At 41.9% G+C, this 24,623-nt stretch overlaps 1 long non-coding RNA gene across 1 annotated transcript; it reads right to left on the bottom strand.

Annotated features, from left to right (window-relative positions):
* Positions 1–2,572: 2,572 nt before the first annotated feature.
* LOC142053907 (uncharacterized) lies at positions 2,573–7,175 on the bottom strand. The gene is made up of 2 exons (XR_012659365.1): positions 6,972–7,175; positions 2,573–5,152 (listed from the first exon to the last, which is right to left on the bottom strand). It is a non-coding gene; the product is annotated as an uncharacterized LOC142053907 (long non-coding RNA).
* Positions 7,176–24,623: the final 17,448 nt, after the last annotated feature.

Genomic DNA, 24,623 nt, shown 5'->3' with positions numbered 1-24,623 from the left:
TAAGTTACTGCTCATTTCATAGCTAGTAATTATTTTGCCTTGAAGTCTGGCCATTCCAAGGTGAATAAATCAGCTTCTGACAGCTCCAGACTTCTGGGATGAGCACCTTAGCATCCCATTATCAGATTTTCTGGCGAGAATAAAACAGGAACATTTTTAAGAACCCAGTGTCCCACAAACTGGTGGTATCCTTTTTCCAGTCTGTCATCCCAATGAACTCTTCGTCCAGAGACAGTCTGACCAAGCCATTAATGATGCCACAGTCTTCTACAGCCTGGAGAAGCTGTAGGAATCCAGTGTTCTTTAATTCCAGTATCAAATTCTTAAATGGTCCAGAAAAAAACCCAAGGCAATACAGGAGAACACTCCAATGAGATGAAAAAGCCATAAGAAATAGCAGTACATTTAGTTATATTTTAATTTGAAGTCTAATAAATTGAAGTTGTTGCTGTAATTGTGAATTCAAAAAACTGAAACGTGGCAAATATAACTTGATTACAAAAAAACCTAACACTTTTCACACCAGAATGGGAATGATGCTTATATGTAAGTATGCTTACACGTCAGTTAAATAGCTGGGCTTCCCCCAAAACCCAAGGTTAACTTTTGTTAGTTTTCTGCCTACTGTCTCGGGACTTAAAATTCATCATGGGCCCACGAGGTGGCAGCAGATCCAAAAGCAAAATTAGCCAGATGGCCAAATTTGCGGGCTGATTTAGTTTCTCTGAAAATACAAGGGGCCTGAACCGATTAGATGCATTTTTCCCCACTTATGCTAAATGGTTTAATTTGGCTCGATTTTGGATGAGGGTGCAGTCTGCTTCCCCTCAATGCCATTTATGTGCAAAGCCATTATCAACAATAATTTGTGCCAGAAGTGAATAGGCAGAGAAAAGATGCTAGCACATCTGGTAATTAAAAGGCTCTACACCATCGCTCCAAATCAACACTTCAGTTCCAGAGAAATAATGGAGACCACTAAAAGTATCGCCTTCACTCTAAAGAAGCAAACTGAATTTTGGAATAATATAAGCTTTTAAAGTTGGCTTTCAGTAAGGACAGTATAAATTTTAATATTATTGTTCTAAAAAGCAAAGATTTTTGTTCCTTGGGCGTTTGGATGTTGAATCTGCAAATTCTTGTTTTCCAGTTAAACCTTTTTAAAAACAGAGTCCTTTTGTAATTGATTCCTACCCAATATTTAACAATGAGAGGTGGAACTTTGGGGCCTGGAATAATTAAATGCCTCAGTGTAAAGCAGTTTGCTACAAATGTACTGACAGCATACTTTTAAAGTCTGGTTATAAGGCAGAAAACCTTCTGTAAATGTATCTTGTTTTTTGCTGCTCCTTTCAAGTGCTAAGGGAAAATGATTACTTTGCGCTGTATTTCTTGTTGCTCAGAATTTAATAAAATCTGATCAATCAGCTACTTTTTTTGTATTAGCTTGAAGAGTTAGTTCATTATATTTTCTTCTGAGCAGCGTTTGATCCTGTTTTCTTACCTTAAAAAATTCTGAATAGTTAAAAGGTTTGAACGTTATTCCATATTTTATGTTGAAGCCCCCCTCAGCTATAGGTGAAGATTCTGTCATAGTCATGGTCTGAATTACTTGTCCAAATATCTGTTCTACTGAAAGAGATCTGACCTGATCAGGATCCCCTCAGGAGGTAAAATGATGCCACATTTTTCTTAAATCCAGAGAATCATATTGTCAATGTGGCATATCTCGATATGTTTCAGCAGAGTACTCTCTGGACTGAAAATATACTGTCCTATATTTGAATTTAACATATTACATCTGATTTAAGGTGTACATAAATTTTGTGCCCCATAAAATTGGCGTCCCAGCCTATTAAGAACTTCAAAAACTGAAGCTACCCCTCTCTACCCAGTAGTTCATCAGGCAAAAGGTTGTTTCCACCTTGTATACCTTCTTTTCTATTTTTATCTCGTTACTGGAAGCCACTAGTATTTTACTTCTTGGTAATTCTAAAACCATTGTATTTTAACTATGAATACTTAAAAACATTTTGCTTTGCTGTAATTCTTAGGATATCTTCACCTTACAGCTGGAAAGTCTACAACATTTGTCGATTTACCCTAATTAGCATTAATTTGTCTAATCTGTGTATCAACAACTAGATACCTGCATGATAAGCCAGTGCCAGATTTTTAGTGCATGTTGAATAGCTTTCCTATGCTGAGGCTTGTTCTATTTTGTCTCTCTGTTGGAACTAGGTAGGGCTTTGCAGCTACCTCAAATGCATCTGGGTGCACACTGGTGGGAATTGTGGGACCAGCTATGGGACTGTTCCCAACAAGCTGCTAGCTAGTAAGTGAGGCTGTTGCCTGTTTCTTCAGGCTAAGAATGGATTGCCACGACAAAGCCTCTTTCAAAGAGATTTTGTTCTTAAACAGGCAAACCCTTTTGTTCAGGCAAATTGTAGCTGCTTCTTTAGGTTTTTTTAGATCTCGGGCAGCGTTTTACAGCTGACTTTCCAAATAATGAATAAGAAAGATTATTTTCTTTTCATATCACTTCACTTTTTTAAAAACCAGAAAGCTAGAATGAGGGTTTTTTCATAACAATTATATTAAAAGGTAAAATGCAAACAAAAAAAGCAAGGTTTGGTGGCTGCTATTACACACATCAGAAGCAGGGTGCAGTTACACTGATAGAGTTATATATAAAACAACACAGATGTGAAATTTAAGCCAATAAAGTTGTACATTAATGGTAAATACAATGCCTGCACTTAATTTTAAAAAAGTTGAACATGTTGCACATATTAGAGTTCATAAAATCTTGCTATAGGCAAATAATTATTGTTGCATACTTCGATTCTGGAAGAATAGCCAACTGAAAGTGATGAAATAAGTGTGGAGTATATAATTAATTACAATTTATTATGAAGGTAATAAAGAAGTAAGGTTCTGTCATCATCAGTGGGCATAAGTTAAGAAACTATTCTATAGTTTTGGAAAGGATTTTGAAATAGATTTCATGTCCACTGAAAGAGGCAGTTTTGATGTTCATAAGAGGTCCATAAAAAAAAAATCTGGCTCTGCTTTACATGGTGTAACTTTTCCCAACAGACATGTGAACAGAAACTAAAGTCACCTGTCAGTCTAAATTTTGAACTCCTGAAATCAGTTATGGGATTCAAGACATGTCTACTTCTCTTCAAATGAGAATGTTGAGTGAAGTAAAATATTCTTCTTGATAACAGACCTTATGAAGTGGATAATTTAGAAACAGGTTGTGGGCTGATGGAAGCATTCATTCTCTTTGACATAGCAAAACTGCGTCAGTAAAGCCTAATTACCATCTCCTTCCATGTTAAAGAAGATGGTGGTAAAAATAATGCCTAAAAAACATCACCAAGATACATTTATGCTTCTTTTTCACGCTTCACACTGCGTTGTACGCTCTATAGTCTTTGTGCTCTATGCTCTCTATAATGGACTTATATATTCATGTAACTGAATCAATTCGCTGCCTTCAAGACTACTATATGTGGGCCAGGGTTGCTAGCAAGTGTGTGTAGTATGTTCATGTAAAGGCTCTCTAATGGGATGGAAGATTATTTTAATTTGATTTCTGGAATAAATTAAGAGACTGATAGAAGAAAAAAAAGGGGGTTTTTTTCAGTTTGAGAAATTGGAAATAAAGGAAACTATACTGGAAGATTCTGGAGTTTGAGGGATAGAAAATTGATCCCTTCAAAATGTGGGAAAAGAGTATTTCAAACGGAATCATGTCAATCCCATCAAATCCTTCAGCCACCCTAATAATCTAAATCTGAATCTAAACTCAAATGTCTAAATATAAAGTCTGTCACACCTGTACCATAGTAGAGATGGGCCGTGATCGTGCCAGTCAAAATTCTATCTTCTTTCTGGCCTTGGTTCACCATCCAAGAGGACAAATAGCATCATGTAGCAAGTGATGACTCATCATTTCAAATAGAGATAAAATGGATATTCATTTATGCTTTTCAACTCAGGCTTTAGTATCAGCAGTGCATCTGCCAGCGTATCGTAAGCATGGGTTGGAGATAGAAAAGTATGTGTTGAAGAACATTGAGAATGCCATATGGAAATTCTTCTGTGGATTATCCCTCTGAATCACTGAGTCGTGTATAGGATTAGTTACTTCTCCATATGGTGTTTAAGGACCAAATTGCTGTTGGAATATTCTCCAAAGGTTGTTTTTATGTTTTGCTGTACTATGGAATTGTGTTACAAATTACATCATAACCTGCACCTACAGTGAGATATTTTAAAGCACCCAAAGAGCTTTATACATTTTCCTCCACGTTTTAGCAATTATAATGCTCTCTCAATTAGCAATCTTTGAAGAACTGTAATTCATTCACTGCTATACATACATTTCCGTATGAACACAGTCTGCATGCTTTGCAAAAATGGAGGTGGGTGGTATGAAATCATTTATGCTGCTAATTGACAATTATGCAGTTGCTTCTAGTTTCAAACAGAAAAAAAAGATCAGTGTAGACTGGCAGATAAAATAAACATGAAAAGGGAAGACATAAAACTCCATTTTTTTTCAACCAATTTGTCTCACATTATTTAAATCCGTTTTAGTTAAACTAGCTAAAACTAATCAGTTTTAGCTAAAATAAAATTATTTTATTCTTGCTGTTCCATACATTAGCTAGCAAGTTCTGTCAAGATGACATTATAATTATGTGAATTACAGATCAATGCCTATTCCCATTGGTAGCTACACTTGAATGATGTGTGTGAATTAGGGTAGAACTTTTCTAGTATGCATTAATCCTGAATACTTCTCAAAATACCTTGATAAAAACGTCAAAAAGTGCTTTATTTATTCTAACTTCTGTAACTGTTTGTAGTAAAAATATATATGCATAATTTACATATCAAGTTTATCTGTGAAGGAAGTTAGAGAACTCTGATGTCTTTCCTAGGATAGGGAAAGCCATATGTGCCTGAGAAGAACAGAGAGGGAGTCACAGGTTTTGAAGAATACAAGGAGTAGTGCACTGGGACAAGGCAGCGGGGCTAGGGAGAGCAAGTGCTGCCCGCAGGCTCCTCACTTGCAGTGAGCTGGCTGAGTGTATCCTGCAGCCACGGGCCACGCGTGGCACAGCATAGCCTGCACCTGCAGGAAAAAATATATTGACTATTTAGAAGCATGTAAACATTGCATATGCTTTGTGCTTCAGTTTCCTGCATTCCTTAGGCACCTGCTTCTTCCTACCTCCTGAGCTGTCCTGGTGGATTTCCATCTTCCAAAGCTCAGCTCCTCCAGTGGAACAAAGGGAGGATGTGGCTGTCGATGTCCAAGCCAAAAGCTATGAGCCCCTCACCTTTCTAGGTGCCTACACTCTTCTCAGGGAAAGCCTGAGAATAAATAACCTTTCAAAAATGTAATGAAGTCCCACACATAGCATCTTAAAAGGAGAAAATGAAGAAGTCGCTTGGTTTAAAAATGTTCTTACTAGTGCCCAATAGGTAAATCACATAAATACTTCAGTGATGTCAAAAATTATATGTGATGCCCTTCATGTATATTTATATACCTTACATGCACTACTAATTATGTTTTCACTAAGTAAATAGCAACTAAGGAACACACCTTAATGAGATGAAAGTTAGGAAATGGGGAACTGCCAGTGTACTTTATCAAGCTGCATTTTATTATACATCATGCATGTTTAGAGATGGAAGAATATTTTCAAATCAGAACAAAAATTTTTTCTTTAAAATACCTATAGGTTCTGAAAGTCATCTGATGTGGTTTTTTGCTGTTCCGTAAATCCTAGCTTTGAAGATATGACAAAAATAGTGGAACACAATCCTAAAATGTTACTTTAAATTATTCTGCAATTCCTAAAAAAAAAGCTATTTTTAAATTAAAGGGGATTTTTACTTATTTTTTCAACAGCTATGACTACACCTATCCAGCAACAATAAGAACAACAACTTGCTAAAACAACGACTGAAATTAAATCAACACCATAACTATAGCATTAATAACAGAAGGGATGTCTGCAAAATGCTAATGTGGTCATTTTGCTGTAGTTGAGAACATTAAAAAAAAAATAAAAATCTCCTGAGAACAGCATGTTGGGGACCTGCAGAATGCATCAGTGGCAAGGCTGCTGCAGCTCCATGCCCCCGCATCCCACCAGTTGCAGGGCTGCGCACCCCTTCCCAGTGGGCAGGGGCACACAGAACACCACAGCAAGAAGTACTCAGCACACACACACAAACAGCACCAACAGCCTCATACTGCTCCCCTCTCTGCCTGATGAGGGTGGAGGCCTGTGAGTGGTAAACCTCTACGTGTACGTACACTCCAGCAGCCAGGCTTAGGCAGTCTATCCAGCAGCTGCCCCTGGATCGTCACGCCTGCCCAGCCTACTAGCACCTGGGCATGCAAATTGCCACGGCCTGCAGACTCACTTCAGCTGCTGGTAGAGGACTTCCCACTCCATATGCACACCAGAACACAGGCACACATGCTCTGGATCTCTCCAGTAACTGGGCTTAGACACACAGAGCATCCAGTAGCTGGTCCTGCATCCCCTCTCTCCCCAGTTGCCTCCTGCACAGATACACACATACCAACTGGTGTCCCAGTCAACCCATACCTTATAGACTCTGCAGCAGCTGGCTGGGACCTGCTGGGGTTGGCTCTGGCAGCCACCTCCTCCAGAAGTCCCAGCCTTAATGTAATGACCAAAGCATAATGACCTTAAGTATAATGACCAGCCACCTCTTTATACACAACCAGCCTCTTTTACCCCCTTTTCCCCTCTCATTTCCCATGCTTGTTCCTCTCTCAACCACCTTGATGTCTCCATTTCCCCACCTTTGGTTCCTCCCCTAAAAATGCCATGGCAAGCCTAGCACAACCCCAGCACACTCCCTGCATCCTGTGCCATGTGCTGTAGCCCTGCCGGCAGTGACCCTACCTCAGTCTGCAAGGTGATCCAGAGAGCCTTTCCAGCAGGTTCATCATCTGGGTCACGCACCTGGACAGCGAGGCTGATGGCTCTCCCAGGACAGCTTTGGGACAGGCTGGGGCAGGGACTCCATGCCTCTTACTGGGCTGTAGGGGTTCGCCCACCTGCTGCTGTGCCTCTGAGCTCCTTCGTGTTTGTGGGGACGAGCTGTTTATCACATAAACCAACATTGAACCAAATAATATAATCCACTTTTAGATCTCTTAATGTGTTACCTGAAGCCAAAGAAAGCCAGTACACATAATCAGCTAGCTGTCTATGGGTCACTAGCCTTATGATAACCAGCTTGAGATCCTCTCCTTTGAAAAGGATTTACAGTTATGCTAGGAAACTAAAACGGGGAAAAAACTAAGTTATGATACCTATTAGACATCACTTAGAATATAAATTGAAAAAAACACACAACAACAGAAGTAAAACAGGTTGGAAAAAACCCAATGAATGGAAAAAACAGCTGAAAATACACCACATGTCTAGAGCTAGTACACAGTTGCAGGAGTTGTACGTGTTCCTTGCCCTTCCTCTTGCATTCCCTGAATTTTTCCTGTAGGAGCCTATTATCATTCATGTATCCCTGAAAAGCATGCTGCAGCTTCTAAATAGCTTGCATATGAGTAAAACATGCCATCTTAAACAACAGCATGCAATTTTGAAGGTACCATTTCTACAAAATGCAATGCAGGTGAGGGAAGAGAGCATTCTGGCATATTGATTTTCTGGCTGGCTAAATTAACGTGTGTTATTTTTTCTATGTTTATTGTTACAAGGAATTCCTAATTCTACTTATACGTTTAGAAACACTCAAAAATATTTTTTTTGAGTTACCATTACTGAATGTTCTTCTTGTTATTGCTCATAGAACAAGAGCAAATGCCCACATGTCAATATGCTTATAGGCATCAAAGCCATTAACCAAAATGGAGTCATCAAGAAGTTCTGGTTCTACGTAACATTTTATGGCAAAAGTAGGATTTTTTCCCAACATCTGATCAGTTCTTTGCCCAGGAACACGTTACTGCAGGGCTTAAGTTAAAAAATATTTCAAAATAAAAGTTTAATTCATATAGATTTGAAGTGAGCATTGCCACATTTAATATATCAGTATTATCCATTTAATATCAAATGAGTTATATAGAAAGGCTGAAGTGCTGCAGCAAAGCAGAAATGCTCTAACAGGAAGTGGCAGATTATTTCATTTATGCTAATTAAACCCTGAAATTACTGGAAGATGATAGCTAGGTGACTACATCCCTTAGTGATACAAAGTGAAAACAGGTACAATATTGCCTTCAAATTAGTTCCAGGTGATTCGCTCATTACAGGAGTTTACAGAAACAGCTGAAGCAAAGTTGGGACTTGGTATTATTTTGCAACTTGTGAAGGATTGGGAATGTACCAAAAGGCTGGGAGAGGGGGCAGTGATTCTTTTGAAGAAGGACAAAGGAAAGAGGTAAGAAATTATACACCAGTCAATTTCGTTTTGATTATTTTGGGGGAAAAAAACAATCCCGGACTGACTCATCCAACATTATTTTTGAGTACCACCATAAAGCAAGCAAGAGCCAACATGCATTTTGTCACCATCAAGTTGTGGCAAACATGTATTTCCCTTCACAACTACTGAAGCAAGGAAAATTCAGGTTGGATATAAAAAAAAAAAGCTTTCTAAAGATAGGGCTAGTGAAGTAATGAAATGTATTGCCTAGGGAAGTTGTAGAATATCCACGAGAAACTGTCTGGCAAGTCTTTAAAAAATAGTCTTGGCAAATATTTGCGAAGCACATGGATATGGTTTATCTTGCTTTGGAGGGGTGTGAAAGGTTTGATGACTTCTAGAATCTTTTTCAGGCCTATCTTTCTCTGATTCTTCACACAGACCTCCACGCTGTGCCTGAGAAATACATGGGGCCTTCATGCGCAGCACAGAGACGACTGTACAGGGCAGATCTGAAGGTGCTCATAAACAAACCTGAAGCAGCTTAAAGCACCCTTGTTCTGGCTGGACCTTTGTAAGTGTGCTCTGCAAGAGAAAACTAGCAAAGGAAGCTATTGAAATTTTTCAGCCTTTCTGGCAATTAAAACCCAAAAGTTATGTTTTCAACATAAGAATTGAGAATAAGACCTAATCACCACAAGAGACAGTAACAAACAAAACTATTTCATCTCTAGGAAACATTCTGCATTTAGGAACATTTTCTAAATTTCAAGACTCACCTCCCACATTCAAATCCTCCCAGATTTCATTTTTAGCACAAAGTTCAAACTCCTTGCTGCAGATCTGTTTGATCTGTTTTCTGTGTGACACATTCCTATATTTTAAGATACAGTAGAAACAAACTGGGATTACATATCATAGGAGTTATGGCCTCAAATGCTTCAAAGGAGATAGACAGAAAATGAGGTGGGGTTTACTTCATCTATTATGTAGTTGTAGTTCCATTTGCTCTTGTAAAATTAGTTGCTAGATCATATCGAGTCAACTTAAATTTTGTAAGAAGTTCATTCAATGGTCAGTGGAAGTTCCCATGACTGTCTTGCTTTAGCACAGGCGCTCTGTACGCTCACCTCGACTATCAGCACTGGTAATTAAAAGACGTAACTTTCTTCTGTGAAGTACAATGCAACCAAACAGGCATTATATATTTTTGTCACAGTCTTTCTGTCATGTTTAGCATTTTCTGTGTATAAGTGACTAAATCATGAAGCGCGTGTTATCAATTGTGAGATATTAGGAATAACAAAGTATGACTTCTGATCAGATTCATGTTATTCCTGAGGCTAAATATCATGTAGTACTCTGTATGCAACATGAGTTGTCCAATAAATGCTACATTTTCCTCATTCAAACACATGGCAGATCTACTAACTACAAGGAGAACGGGTTACTTTTAATCCAGAATTTGTTACAAAAGATTATTTTTCAAACAATGAAAATTCCTTACGGAGACCAGTAATGCAGTGGCACAGTTCTTAATGAAGATATTTTTACTTTTTAATGCCTATGTGCTGTTGCTGGTTTACCTTCTGAGCCAAATATTTTAACATATAGATATACAAGGTCACTCGCAACAAAAAGTATGAAATTTAAATAACGACAAATTATCAGCTGTATGTCACTGCAGGTAGTTAGTTATACAGTGACTCATTTTTGTGGTAGAAAGGCTGAATTTCTACCAGAATTTCTTGATGTCATGTCTGAAGCCATGAATCCTGAAACAAAAGGGAAATTCTTCTCATTAACTTGTGTTACTATGCTTCTATTTGAAAATAATTTGATATGGTGGGAGTGGACCAGCAAATCTATCAGTAAAGCTACTCATTAACTCCAGCAGGGTTTTTTTGTTTGGTTGGTTGGGTTTTTTAAAGAAAAAAAATCAAAACAATCCTTGTTTCTCATCAACCCATCTTGTTTGTGCCAATGACTATGAACTCACTGATCAGTAAGGACTGTATTCTATTAAAAGATATCAATTCCTCCTCGGTGTTATTTTGAAGACTACTTTTCTGTTTCACCAACTTATTAGGTAAAATTGTTTTGATTAGGATATAAGTAAATGAATAAACTATGAAAATGATAATTTTAGACAGATATGTAATGGACACTTTTCTCCAGTCCCATGAATGTTTGTTGCTTTAGTTTGAAAAAAGGGAATTAAAAGCCTCTGTATCATATAGATCATGTTCTTTTCTAACCTCTCTAAAAAACAACAAACAAAACCAGAGAGGTAACTATCTGCAAAATTAGAGGCTTGTAAGAAAAAATATTTCAAAGCCATATAATTCAGATACTTCAAAAGTTCTTTTCTCTAAAAAAAATTTCAGGGAAATTATAGACTTGAACAAAAATTAAGTACGACATAACTCACTCCTCCCTACCAAAGAATCCTACAAGGGCATTACTAAGCTTTTCTCATTGAGTGATAAATATATGAAAAATTAGTCCTTTTTACTTGGAAATAATGATACCAGTATACACTCATGTTGAAGTAGTGTGGTATTAAAAATGTCAGCTTCTCTAAATAATAAGTTTTTTTAATCCCTTGATGAAAAGGTTCTCACAACAACATCCTCTCCTTGCCACTGAGCTTTCCAGACTTCTCCATTATGGCTTTTTCTTTAAAAAGAAAAAAAAAATATTGTTGAATATCATTTCTTTCCAGACCTGGGCACATTTTAAGTAGGTGTGTATTAAGAACTTTGGTTGTTTTTCTCTGTGGCTTTTTAGCATTTATACTAAGCTTAAAGATGGGAAGTAGTCTCAGGATTTTAAAGTGGTGCAGTGAGTCTTCTGGACAGCAGAGCATGTAGCTGCAACTTTACCATAGGATTTTGTAAACAAATTCCCTGCATTTCAGTCCTTAAGAAATTCTGTCTCTCTGATGCCTAAAGCAAAAATGTTCAGTTTTGGGGAAGAATAAACATAGCAGACTTCCACTCTCAGTTAAAAGTTGTATTGCTATCTTGTGGTTTTGATCTTCAGTAGGGAAGTAGAGCTGACAACTGTTCTTTCTCATTCTCCTTGTTCCAATGGTGCTGATCTTTCCCAAAATCTTTAATTCCATTACAGCAGAACAATAACTAATTGAGGTTCCAGCAAATGTATTTTTATTCTCATAGGTCTAAACAGGCAGCTAAAAGAGTTAAGTGGTTCCCTAACCAGACTCACAAGAATGAAAAAATGACATACATTATTTGTTGATGAGAAAAACAAACAAGCCAAAAGTCCAACAGTAAAACTCTATCATTGGTATATTGGAAGCATAGTATCACCCAGGCTAGCTCCACCTTCTATGTCAATGAACGAATTACAACTCAATCACGCAACGAATTGCAATGTTAGCAATCCCTTCCACTGTATCTGCAGCAAAACACTATTGAATACTTAGAATACCTTAGAAGATGACCTGAATATTGAATACCTGAGAGGATGACTTGAGAAACAGAGATGATTTCTAATGCTAAATTACAATTTTACTTCACCTGTGGTGTAGATGCATAGAATATGGAAGGCAGAAGAATAATCATAACTTTACAATTCATTGTCTTTAAAAGTGAAATGGCATGGTTGTTTTGGTACCATATGTAGGCAGATCACTAAAAACAGCTGAGTAACTATCAAACCTGACCATCCTTCCAGTGAAGAAAATGTGTATCAAATTGTTTAAAAGCAGAATGATCTTATGTAACAAGACTTGTAAAGTTTTTAAATTCATAGAATTGTTAAGGTTGGAAAAGACCCTTAAGATCATCGAGTCCAATGGCTAACCTATCACTGCCAAGTCCACCACTAAACCATATCCTCAAGCACCACATCTACCCTTCTTTTAAATACCTCCAGGGATGGAGACTCCACCACCTCTCTGGGCAGCCTCTTCCAATGCCTGACAACCCTTTTGGTGAAGAAGTTTTTCCTGATATCCAACCTAAACTTCCCCTGGCACAGCTTAAGGCCATTTCCTGTTGTCCTATTGCTTGTTACCTGGGAGAAGAGACCAACCTCCACCTCGCTACAACCTCCGTTCAGGTAGTTGTAGAGAGCGATAAGGTCTCCCCTCAGCCTCCTCTTCTCCAGGCTAAACAACCCCAGCTCCCTCAGCTGCTCCTCATAAGACTTGTTCTCTAGACCCTTCACCAACTTTGTTGCCCTTCTCTGGACATGCTCCAGCACCTAGATGTGAACGCCTCAGAAATATAGTGTAAGTTTTGACAAAGCATTTTGATTTGGTGCTTTTACATTTTTGCTGTAAGATGTGATTAACTCTTGACTTACCTACATCTACTAGCATTTTGCTGTAAAAATAGCAGTGCTGAGCCACCTTCTGAGGTGCAAGAATATTCCAGCAATTCATAAACATGGGGGAGATGTTTTTCATTTAAAACAAAGAAATGATTGAAATAAAGGGTAGTTTTACAAAGGGTTTCAGAATTCTTGACTGGCATCACTTAAAATTGCCCCCTCCTCCCCCATTAGTATTAAGAAAATATTATTTTCCATATCAACTAGATTTTGCAGCAAGTATTAACTGAAATATTTTGAAAATAAATATTTTCCACATTCAGCATCAATGTGCACATATAACTGATGCATTTGGGTTTGACCAATTTTGTGACAGGCTGTGGCAGCCAAAAATGACAGAATTAAGAGCACTACAATAGGGCTTATGACAAATAAGAAAAGTATCAGTACTGGATTGTAATGCATCAGATACTGAAAAAAGAGAAAGCATATAACCAGTGTGCATACGTGCTTTTAACTCCACCCAACTCAAATTTTCTGCCAGGTCCATAGAGGTATTACAGTTTGTAGAAGCTTTAGAACTTATTGCAAAGAATTTAATTGCCTCTGCTTACTGCACTTTAACATGAAGTGGCCGCATAAAACAGAGGCAGGTATCATTACATAGCAGCCCATCCTGTTCCTTCCAGGTACCAAATCAATTTACCTATGTGACTGTCAGGCTCACGCCTTTGAAACTAAGGAAAAAACAGAACAGAAGCAACAAATGTATATTGTATGAACATTGCAGTCAAAGAAGAAAATAGTAAAAAATCTGAACAATTTACAAGTACATTGACAGAAAAGAAAATTCCAGGTATCACAGCAAGGAGAATAAAGACATTTAAAAAAAAATGGAAAAAAGGTTTTTAGCTACAACTTAATTTCTTTATTTCTTGGTGAGTTAAGCGAGTCCTCCTTCTCTACAAACTTTTTTTTTCAATGTATCCGTAAATAAGACACATACAAAACTGAGTGTGGGAAATACCATATTTCAATACCACATTTCATGTATAGTGCAATGAATAACTAGGCTGAGAGTAATGAAAATACTTTACAAGAACTGAATGCTTGTGATCCCCTGCACAGAATAGTTCTGTGTCTTTGTAGATAAGTTTTTTTTTGCCAAGGAAGTGTCCCAGTTGCAACAAAACCAGAATCCAAGTACCAAAAAACTTCAATAGCATAAAAGCAGTAAATCATGTAGTAACCGTGTAAAAATGCTTGCCATATCCAAATAGATTTGTAATTACACAAAGAGATGAAAAGCAGTTTCGTATTTACTATTCCGTTTATTAAATACATTAACCAGAATAATAGAAATTAAAACACTCATACCTTGGAATTAATGGCTTTTCACTGATCTTCCAGCTACAGAGATTTCCATAACAACGTGCAGCAACCTGACTTAAGGGTGCAGTCCTGCATGTCATTTCGTCGTATTCCAGAATGATAAAACATCTTTTCTGGAAAACATATGTGTTGCCATTCAGGATCACCAAAGCAAAATATTGCTGAACCAGGCAGCAATTCTGGCAACTACATGAATTCACCTCACAAATGCATTCAAACAGCATGGATTTAACAGCTTCAGCTGCGGAAAAAATGCATATCAAGCTTTGATAAGCAAAAATATCTACATTCCAGCAGAATTTAGACAGGCTGATTAAATTACAAATGGGTTTTATCTTGCATATTCTACTAAAAACTTAGTCCTTACTAGCTCTACAAAATTAAAACACTTGAGATACTTGTGAGCTCCAGGAACACAGAAGATCTTTAAACTTGCTCCTTACTGCTCTTTTTTTGTGCTCGTGCTTCAGAAAGGGTGCCACCAGCAGAATCAGAGAATCATAGGATATCTCAAGTTGGAAGGGACCCATAAGGATCATATCCCTGCTCCTCTCAGGACTGCCAAAACCTAAGCCATGTCACTAAGAGAGTCATCCAGATGCTCCTTGAACTCGGACAGGCTTGGTGCTGTAACCACTTCCCTGGAGAGCCTGTTCCAGGGACTGAGCACCCTCTCAGTGAAAAGCCTTTTCCTAATGTCCAACCTGAACTTCTCCTGATGCAGCTTCATTCCAATTCCTCATGTCCTATCACTGGGCACCAGAGAGAGGAGGTCAGCACCTCCCCCTCCACTGCCCCCCCTTGAGGAAGGTGTAGTCTGCAATGAGGGCACCCTCAGCCTTCTCTTCGAGCTGAACAAACCAAGTGTCTTGCCCTCAAGGCCTTCCACCATGTTGATCACCCTCTTCTGGATGGTCTCTAATAGTCTGATATCCTTCTTATATTAAGTATATAAGTGTTTGCATTCAACATCAGCAGCTCTTCCCTGCACAAGAGCAACTTAAAATAACAGCATCAGTTTAACCACAAGTAAGACGAAAGTAATTTTCTGATCTGTAGATTTGCCCTCCCCATAGGATGGGGCTACTGTTTTGGACAGAAGTCTTAATTCAAAAGGTCATTCTGTTCGGTTCATCTGTGGAAGTGTATTTCCTTTACCTTTAAAGGAAACCAGAACAAAACCAATGCTGCCTCCTGCTGCCTTGATTTTGACCGCTCACATCAGTCCAAGACTGATCTTCAAAGCAGAGAATATTTAAAAATTGTTATTAAAATGAAGCTGAAAGAGCCTCCAGAGTTGATCTTTGTTAAAAAAGATATTCCAGAGCCTACTACTTTTATGTCAACTTAAGGAGTAAACCCGTAGAGCAGCATACAATCTAAAGGTAGAAAATATACAGAGCAGCAGACCAGGAAAGACCAGCACTATAGGTTGATTTCTTGTTGTAATGAACAGGAACTGGCATCATCAAGCAAGCATGCAGAATAATTACAACATTGGGCTCATTTCAGGCATTTGCTCAAATAAAAAAAAAAGGAAAAGAGAGGTGCCTATGAAAAACAAAACAGTAACTAAACCCAAAACTGATAAACAACTTCTGCAGCTACAAAAAGGCCAGTTGCTATCTTTACAGTCCTCAGATATCTATGTATATAATCTCATATGTACACACATTCACATCATCCCTCTCTAAGGACAGTTTTCAGTCTAAAAACAACTGCTAATGTCATCTTAGACACTCCAGGCTATGTCAGCTGTCACTGCAGCAAGATGCATGTCTCCATCGCCTTTGTGTTGTATCAGCCTGCTTAAGTAAATGCGTGAGATATCCCAGGACATTATTAAGCAGTTCAAGCCTTTGTTTAGGCAGCTGAACCTACTCTACTTGTATAACTTAGGTCCTTAAGTTCTGTAAGTGGACTCAAACTATGTGAAACAGTGGAAACCAAATGTCTGAAAATGGAAGGAGAACCCAGACACTCTGTCACAGTGAAACACCAGAGCTAGCTTTTGAAGATCACTTCAATAACTAATATGAATATATTAAGATATCCTCATGTCCATGTAGTTTACAAAATGGTGACTTTGAAGACAAGAGCAAAAATGTGCAAGTAGTATCAGGTATGCCTGCAGCTGAACCTAGGGGACTATGAGTAAAACACAACACTTTCTGAAAAATAAAGAAACTTCAATTTTTCAATGCATCATCTTTCCTGGACTGTTGGAACAAGATGAGAGAGTACTGTGCTGGAAACCTAGGGAAAACACTAGTAGTTGTAGAGCTTCTGGCAGAAAAACCTCCCCCGTCCCAAGAGATCCAAGTGCAGCTTTGCTAACTGCAGCATGACATGACTGCACATGCATAAATCCACACCTGGATGGAAACCCTACTTTTTCCAGTCGGGAACGTACAACTGTTACAGTGGGCAGCCTGGATACATTAACAATGCTGGAATTTTCCTGACTGCAGTGAACCTCTGTCCTACCTACAGATATGGCCTTCACATTCCCTGATATGCCACTTGGCTATGGTTGCGTTTGTACCACATGAATTAACTATAGTCCTTTCCTAAGGAACTGCAGGGTGAATTGGAGCATGGAGTGGGAGACTAAAACATGGACTGTGTCTGCTAACAGAAAGGTTAGAGCTGCTTAGTAGTGCTTACTACAAGATAGTGCTATCAGTTGCTATTCTGTGAAAGCCAGGGAAGAAGCCTCGTCACAGACTAGGATGCCAAAGCTCACTGCTTTTTCTGGCTGCCTTAAGCCATCAGCAAGATGCTGTTTGCAGAGCGAAATAATCAGGGTTAACTTCTCCCCTACATTCCTAGCAGAGGCATAATCTACTACATTGGTATTTTCCAGCTTGCTTTATGTCCTTTCACTATACTGGAGATAGCCGATATATAAAAAGAATCATAGTTTTCCTCCTACATAAGGAGCATGTTTTCCTTCAGTGGTTATTGCTTCACTCTTTACTGGAGCATTGTGCTTTCTCTGTATCTCTGTGTTCTAGCTGCCTAGATTACAACAGTCCATGTTATGGGGTCTTTTTGTTGTTGTTCAAAATCCTTATGAAAACAAACTGATTCTGCGATGATTTTCTGTATGAAAGAACAAAAATAACAGTACAGACAATGGAATACTTGTATTATCTTCAACAGCACCTTCAAAATAGGATGCATCAGCAAAATTCTGTCTAGCACCTCCTCATATGCACAGATGGCATGAGAACTGCTACCGATACAGCTTGGTTTATCTCTTTCTCACTTTCTTAGCCATGATTTTTCATCTTTGATTTAGTTTATCATTTTCATGTCTTTTGAATTTTTATTGCATAAGATCATGTTTGTGGTCTGCCACAGTCATTTCTTTATTGAGAGCTTCAAAAATACCTGCATTATGTTCCTTTCTATGATGCTTTTCTTTCTCAAGGAAGATGACTTCATTTCTCTGTGTGTGTGTGTGCGTGCATGTGTCACCGTCTCAGTGCTGTTTTGAATAGGGTGCTGGAGATACTTGCCTGGGTAAAAAGCCATCGGTGCAGACTAAATAGTGCCCGAGCAACACCAAGTAGTGGCCTGCTATCTCACCTCCTTTCCTTTCTGTGACCATCTGTGCTGGTTTTGGCTGAGAAGGGGTTAATTCTCCTCACTGTGGGGGTCAGCTACCTTTCCAGCTTCCCGCGCTCTGCCGCGTGGCGTGGCAGGGGGGGCTGGGAGGGGCAGGGCCATGGTGGGGGCGGCTGACCCCGACTGGCCAATGGCAGGTTCATTCCATACCATGTGACACCATGACCAGTATATTGAGGGGGGGCAGTGGCAGCGCGCGGGCGGCGCGGCGTCGGGTCGGCGGGCGGCGAGCGGCTGCGGCGCGTGCGGTTTGTTCCGGCGGTTCGTTCCCCCTCTCCCCTCCCTTCCCCCCTCCCCCGGGACTTTGCGCCTCTCGTTGTTCTCCTTTACATTGCATTTTCTACTGTTGTTTCTTTTAATTTTCATTATTAAACTGTTCTTATCCCAACCCACGAGCGTTACCCTTCTGATTCTCTCCCCCATCTACCGGTGGGGGAGTGAGCGAGCGACTGTGTGGGGCTGAGCTGCCGCTAAACCACGACAGTCCTTTTGGCGCCCAACGTGGGGCACGAGGGTTGGAGATAACAACAGCTGCTGGTCCCAGCACCATGTTGTCCTTTTTGCAGTTGGTGTTAAAAATCGGTGTTGGTTGTTTGAGTCTGCTGTGTTCTGCTGTGATTAGTAATGTTTTGCCTACGAGATTTGTTATACAAACACTCGTTTTCAGCTTTATCTGGTATTTGGGGTTTTTGCTGAAACCGTTACTGTACTTCGGATACCACCTTGTTGAGGCAATTAGCAATTATACCTCCTCCTCTGAGAGATTTTATATGGAGGAAATACAGAATAATACCTTTGCAACTTTGTTCTATGATGTCTGTGCCTTTGTTACAACAACGTTTTTGTATCTTGAACATCCTTGCGTGGTTAAGGTGCAGTCATTGTTAGTTTTTGGGCATGTTGTTTTGGTTTTGACTAAGCAACTTAAGAATATCACCCAGAAATCTGCCCCGAGGCTTGATAGTTACGAGTGGCAGGGCATGTGGGATAGCATGGGCAAATACCTAGGGCAGTGGGCACCCCCAGTGTTTTGGAGTTTCACCCCCGAGCAAGTGCAGAATCCTAAAAAACTAGTAGAATATTTGGAGAAAGTATGTTGTTACGCTGGGAACTCCAGAGAGACACAGATAACTGCAATGTGCTGGGGTCTGGCCCATGCATACCGAGCCCTGCTCAACAGTATTCAGTGCCCCCAGGGGGAAGAGAATGTCTCTGGATTGAAATGCAAAGTGACTGGCACTGTAGACAATCCAGCCCTGACAACAGGCACTGCAGCCACTCAAACCCCCACAACAAGTACCGGAGCTAGCTCAGAAAATAAACCCGTACCAGTATCAGTTGCCCCCATACATAAGACGAAATATTGGAAGCGGACATCAACTCGTTTAGAACGGGATGATGAAGAACCAGGGCCATCGCGGGGAGAGGAGGGAGAAGTAATAAATGAAATAGAGACCACCCGATCCCTGTCCTTAAGCGAGTTGCGAGATATGCGAAAAGATTATAGCCGTCGTTCAGGTGAGCACATTGCCACCTGGCTGCTCCGATGCTGGGATAATGGGGCCAGTAGCCTGGAACTAGAGGGAAAAGAAGCCAAACAATTGGGATCCCTTTCTGGGGAAGGGGGCGTTGACAAAGCAATTGGAAAAAAACCACAAGCCCTCAGCCTCTGGAGGCGACTCCTGTCTGGAGTGAAGGAAAGGTATCCCTTTAAAGAAGATGTTACATATCGCCCAGGAAAATGGACAACTATGGAGAAAGGCATCCAGTATCTCAGGGAATTAGCTGTGTTTGAGGTGATTTATGGTGACCTGGATGATCAACGGTCATCCAAAGATCCAGATGAAGCCGAGTGCACACGACCCATGTGGCGGAAGTTTGTACGGAGCGCACCATCTTCGCATGCCAACTCATTGGCAGTGATGTCCTGGAAAGATGACGAGACGCCAACGGTGGCAGAGGTGATAGATAGACTCCGGGATTATGACACAAATATCTCTTCCTCGCTTGTCTCTGCTGTGGAGAAACTATCCCAAGAGGTCCAGCAACTCAAAGAAGATCTGTCCTACTCCCCACCTCGACAGAGCAGTGTCTCAGCTGTTAGGAATAAGCGTCCTTTGGCTCAAAGAAGGGGATACACACCACGGGCCACCCTATGGTTCTACCTGCGTGACCACGGAGAGGACATGATGAGGTGGGATGGCAAGCCTACTTCGACCCTACAGGCACGAGTACATGAACTGCAAGGAAGAACAGTCACTGAGGGAGGCTCTTCCAGGAAAGCTGCTGCTCCAGTTTCCAGCGAGCAAGTCCCCAGACAGAGGAGTAGAAGCGCAGATTTTATTTCTAAGTGTAATAGAGGGACTCCTGATTCACATTTACAGGAAGTGAGTTGTGACTGCCATGATCAGGACTAGAGGGGCCCTGCCTCCAGCCGGGTGGAGGAAAGGGATAACCGGGCTTACTGGACTGTGTGGATCCGATGGCCTGGCACGTCCGACCCACAGGAGTATAAAGCTTTAGTGGACACCGGCGCACAGTGCACCTTAATGCCATCAAACTATATAGGGGCAGAACCCATCAGCATTGCTGGAGTGACAGGGGGATCTCAAGAGCTAACTGTATTGGAGGCCGAAGTGAGCCTAACTGGCAATGAGTGGCAGAAGCACCCCATTGTGACTGGCCCAGAGGCTCCGTGCATCCTTGGCATAGACTACCTCAGGAGAGGGTATTTCAAGGACCCAAAAGGTTACAAGTGGGCTTTTGGTGTAGCTGCCTTGGAGACGGAGGAAACTGAACAGCTGTCTACCTTGCCCGGTCTCTCAAAGGACCCTTCTGTGGTGGGGTTGCTGAAGGTCAAAGAACAACAGGTGCCAATCGCCACCACAACAGTGCACCGGCGGCAATATCGCACCAACAGAGACTCTCTGATCCCCATCCATAAACTCATTCACCAACTGAGGAGCCAAGGAGTCATCAGTAAGACCCACTCACCCTTTAACAGTCCCATATGGCCAGTCCGGAAGTCTAATGGAGAGTGGAGACTAACAGTAGACTATCGTGGCCTGAATGAAGTCACTCCACCGTTGAGTGCTGCTGTGCCAGACATGCTAGAACTTCAATACGAACTGGAGTCAAAGGCGGCCAAGTGGTATGCCACAATTGATATTGCTAATGCATTCTTCTCAATCCCTCTGGCAGCAGAGTGCAGGCCACAGTTTGCTTTCACATGGAGGGGCGTTCAGTACACCTGGAATCGACTGCCCCAGGGGTGGAAACACAGTCCTACCATTTGCCATGGACTGATTCAGACTGTACTGGAACAGGGAGAAGCTCCAGAACACCTTCAATACATTGATGACATCATTGTGTGGGGCAGCACAGCAGAAGAAGTTTTTGAGAAAGGTGAGAAAATAGTCCAAATCCTTCTGAAAGCTGGTTTTGCCATAAAACAAAGTAAGGTGAAGGGACCTGCACGAGAAATCCAGTTCTTAGGAATTAAATGGCAAGATGGTCGTCGTCAGATTCCAATGGATGTGATCAACAAAATAGCAGCCATGTCTCCACCAACTAGCAAAAAGGAAACACAAGCTTTCTTGGGCGTTGTGGGTTTTTGGAGAATGCATATTCCAAATTACAGTCTGATCGTGAGCCCTCTCTATCAAGTGACCCGGAAAAAGAATGATTTCAAATGGGGCCCTGAGCAACGACAAGCCTTTGAACAGATTAAACGAGAAATAGTCCATGCAGTAGCTCTTGGGCCAGTCCGGGCAGGACAAGATGTAAAAAATGTGCTCTACACTGCAGCCGGGGAGAATGGCCCTACCTGGAGTCTCTGGCAGAGAGCACCTGGGGAGACCCGGGGTCGACCCCTAGGGTTTTGGAGTTGGGGATACAGAGGGTCTGAAGCCCGCTATACTCCAACTGAAAAAGAGATATTGGCAGCATATGAAGGGGTTCGAGCTGCTTCAGAAGTGGTTGGTACTGAAGCACAGTTGCTCCTGGCACCCCGACTGCCAGTGCTGGGCTGGATGTTCAAAGGAAACATCCCCTCTACACACCATGCAACTGATGCTACGTGGAGTAAATGGGTTGCACTGATCACCCAGCGGGCTCGAGTAGGAAACCCCAGTCGCCCAGGAATCTTGGAAGTGATTATGGACTGGCCAGAAGGCAAAGATTTTGGATTATCACCAGAGGAGGAGGTGACACGTGCTGAAGAAGCCCCACTGTATAACAAACTGCCAGAAGATGAGAAGCAATATGCCCTGTTCACTGATGGGTCCTGTCGCCTTGTGGGAAAGCACCGGAGATGGAAGGCTGCTGTATGGAGTCCTACACGACAAGTAGCAGAAACTGCTGAAGGAGAAGGTGAATCGAGCCAGTTTGCAGAGGTAAAGGCCATCCAGCTGGCCTTAGACATCGCTGAACGGGAAAAGTGGCCAGTGCTCTATCTCTATACTGACTCCTGGATGGTGGCAAATGCCTTGTGGGGCTGGCTGCAGCAATGGAAGCAAAGCAACTGGCAGCGCAGAGGCAAACCCATCTGGGCTGCCACATTGTGGCAAGATATTGCTGCCCGGGTAGAGAAACTGGTTGTAAAGGTACGGCATGTGGATGCTCACGTCCCCAGGAGTCGAGCCACTGAAGAACATCGAAACAACCAGCAGGTAGATCGGGCTGCCAAGATTGAAGTGGCTGAGGTGGATCTGGACTGGCAGCATAAGGGTGAACTATTTCTAGCTCGGTGGGCCCATGACACCTCAGGCCATCAAGGGAGAGATGCAACATACAGGTGGGCTCGTGATCGAGGGGTGGACTTGACCATGGATATTATTGCACAGGTTATCCACGAATGTGACACATGCGCTGCAATCAAGCAAGCGAAGCGGGTAAAGCCTCTGTGGTATGGGGGACGATGGCTGAAATATAAATATGGGGAGGCCTGGCAAATTGACTATATCACACTCCCACAGACCCGCCAAGGCAAGCGCCATGTGCTTACAATGGTAGAAACAACGACTGGCTGGCTGGAAACATATCCTGTCCCCCACGCCACTGCCCGGAACACTATCCTGGGTCTTGAGAAACAAGTCCTGTGGCGACATGGCACCCCAGAGAGGATTGAGTCAGACAATGGGACTCATTTCCGAAATAGCCTCATAGACACCTGGGCCAAAGAGCACGGCATTGAGTGGGTGTATCACATCCCCTATCACGCACCAGCCTCTGGGAAAATTGAAAGGTACAATGGACTGTTAAAAACCACACTGAGAGCAATGGGGGGTGGGACATTCAAGCACTGGGATACACATTTAGCAAAAGCCACGTGGTTAGTCAACACGAGGGGATCTGCCAACCGAGCTGGCCCTGCCCAGTCAGAAATCCTACATACTGTGGAAGGGGATAGAGTCCCTGTAGTGCACACAAAAAGTATGCTGGGCAAAACAGTCTGGGTTCTTCCTGCCTCTGGCAAAGGCAAACCCATTCGTGGGATTGTTTTTGCTCGAGGACCTGGGTGCACTTGGTGGGTGATGCGGGAGGATGGAGAAATCCGATGTGTGCCTCAAGGGGATTTGATTTTGGGTGAAAACAGTCAATGAACTGAATGGCACAATGTGAACTGCTATATAATATTGTGTGTCACCTCTGTGTTGTATCAATGATATCAGAGTACGAGCCTCCCAACCCATGGAAGATCAACCATGAAACAAGCCGTGCAGCAGTGATGGAACGATGACTGACTCGGTATGCAGCAACCCAACGCCACGCACCATCTCTCCCACCCGGAAAGACTGATACAACAGATGGAGCCCAGAGTCATGGACTGCGTGAACTCAATGGACATTTTAATGGACATTTTACAGGGAAGATCCATGAACTAAGGGAATGATGTCTGTGTATTATGTTAAAGGATGGGAAGGGGAGGGGTGGTGGTTGGTACGGTTGTATTGCATCATATGGGACCTGGGCATGGTGTAAGTGGTATGGAATAAGGGGTGGAGAATGTGCTGGTTTTGGCTGAGAAGGGGTTAATTCTCCTCACTGTGGGGGTCAGCTACCTTTCCAGCTTCCCGCGCTCTGCCGCGTGGCGTGGCAGGGGGGGCTGGGAGGGGCAGGGCCATGGTGGGGGCGGCTGACCCCGACTGGCCAATGGCAGGTTCATTCCATACCATGTGACACCATGACCAGTATATTGAGGGGGGGCAGTGGCAGCGCGCGGGCGGCGCGGCGTCGGGTCGGCGGGCGGCGAGCGGCTGCGGCGCGTGCGGTTTGTTCCGGCGGTTCGTTCCCCCTCTCCCCTCCCTTCCCCCCTCCCCCGGGACTTTGCGCCTCTCGTTGTTCTCCTTTACATTGCATTTTCTACTGTTGTTTCTTTTAATTTTCATTATTAAACTGTTCTTATCCCAACCCACGAGCGTTACCCTTCTGATTCTCTCCCCCATCTACCGGTGGGGGAGTGAGCGAGCGACTGTGTGGGGCTGAGCTGCCGCTAAACCACGACACCATCCCTGATTTTAAGTATCCTTTCCATGCTTTTATGGAAATTTTCCAATGCATTTCTTTGAGTAGGGCCTGGCATGAACAACTTTGAGAATCAGCTTTTATTTCTTCAATCAATTCTTCAAAATATTTCCTTTGTGAAAACTGGGTGAGCCAGTGTCCCTTCAGCCTGGCCGCCTCTTTCAGGCCCACAGTCATACACTGCTAGGACTTGTAGCTCCTACTTCCCAAGTGTCAGGGTTCATCTAGGGAGACAGTTTGAAAGAGGTTGCCGGGGAGCCAGAAAAAGCACACAAGTCTGTATCTGAGGGATTGATTCATAACCTAATCAGTCA

The sequence above is a fragment of the Phalacrocorax aristotelis genome, chromosome 2 (genome assembly GCF_949628215.1).
Source record: "Phalacrocorax aristotelis chromosome 2, bGulAri2.1, whole genome shotgun sequence".
Taxonomy (NCBI): domain Eukaryota; kingdom Metazoa; phylum Chordata; class Aves; order Suliformes; family Phalacrocoracidae; genus Phalacrocorax; species Phalacrocorax aristotelis.
Note: the sequence above shows the minus strand (reverse complement) of the source record. Positions and strands in the feature narration are given on the sequence as shown.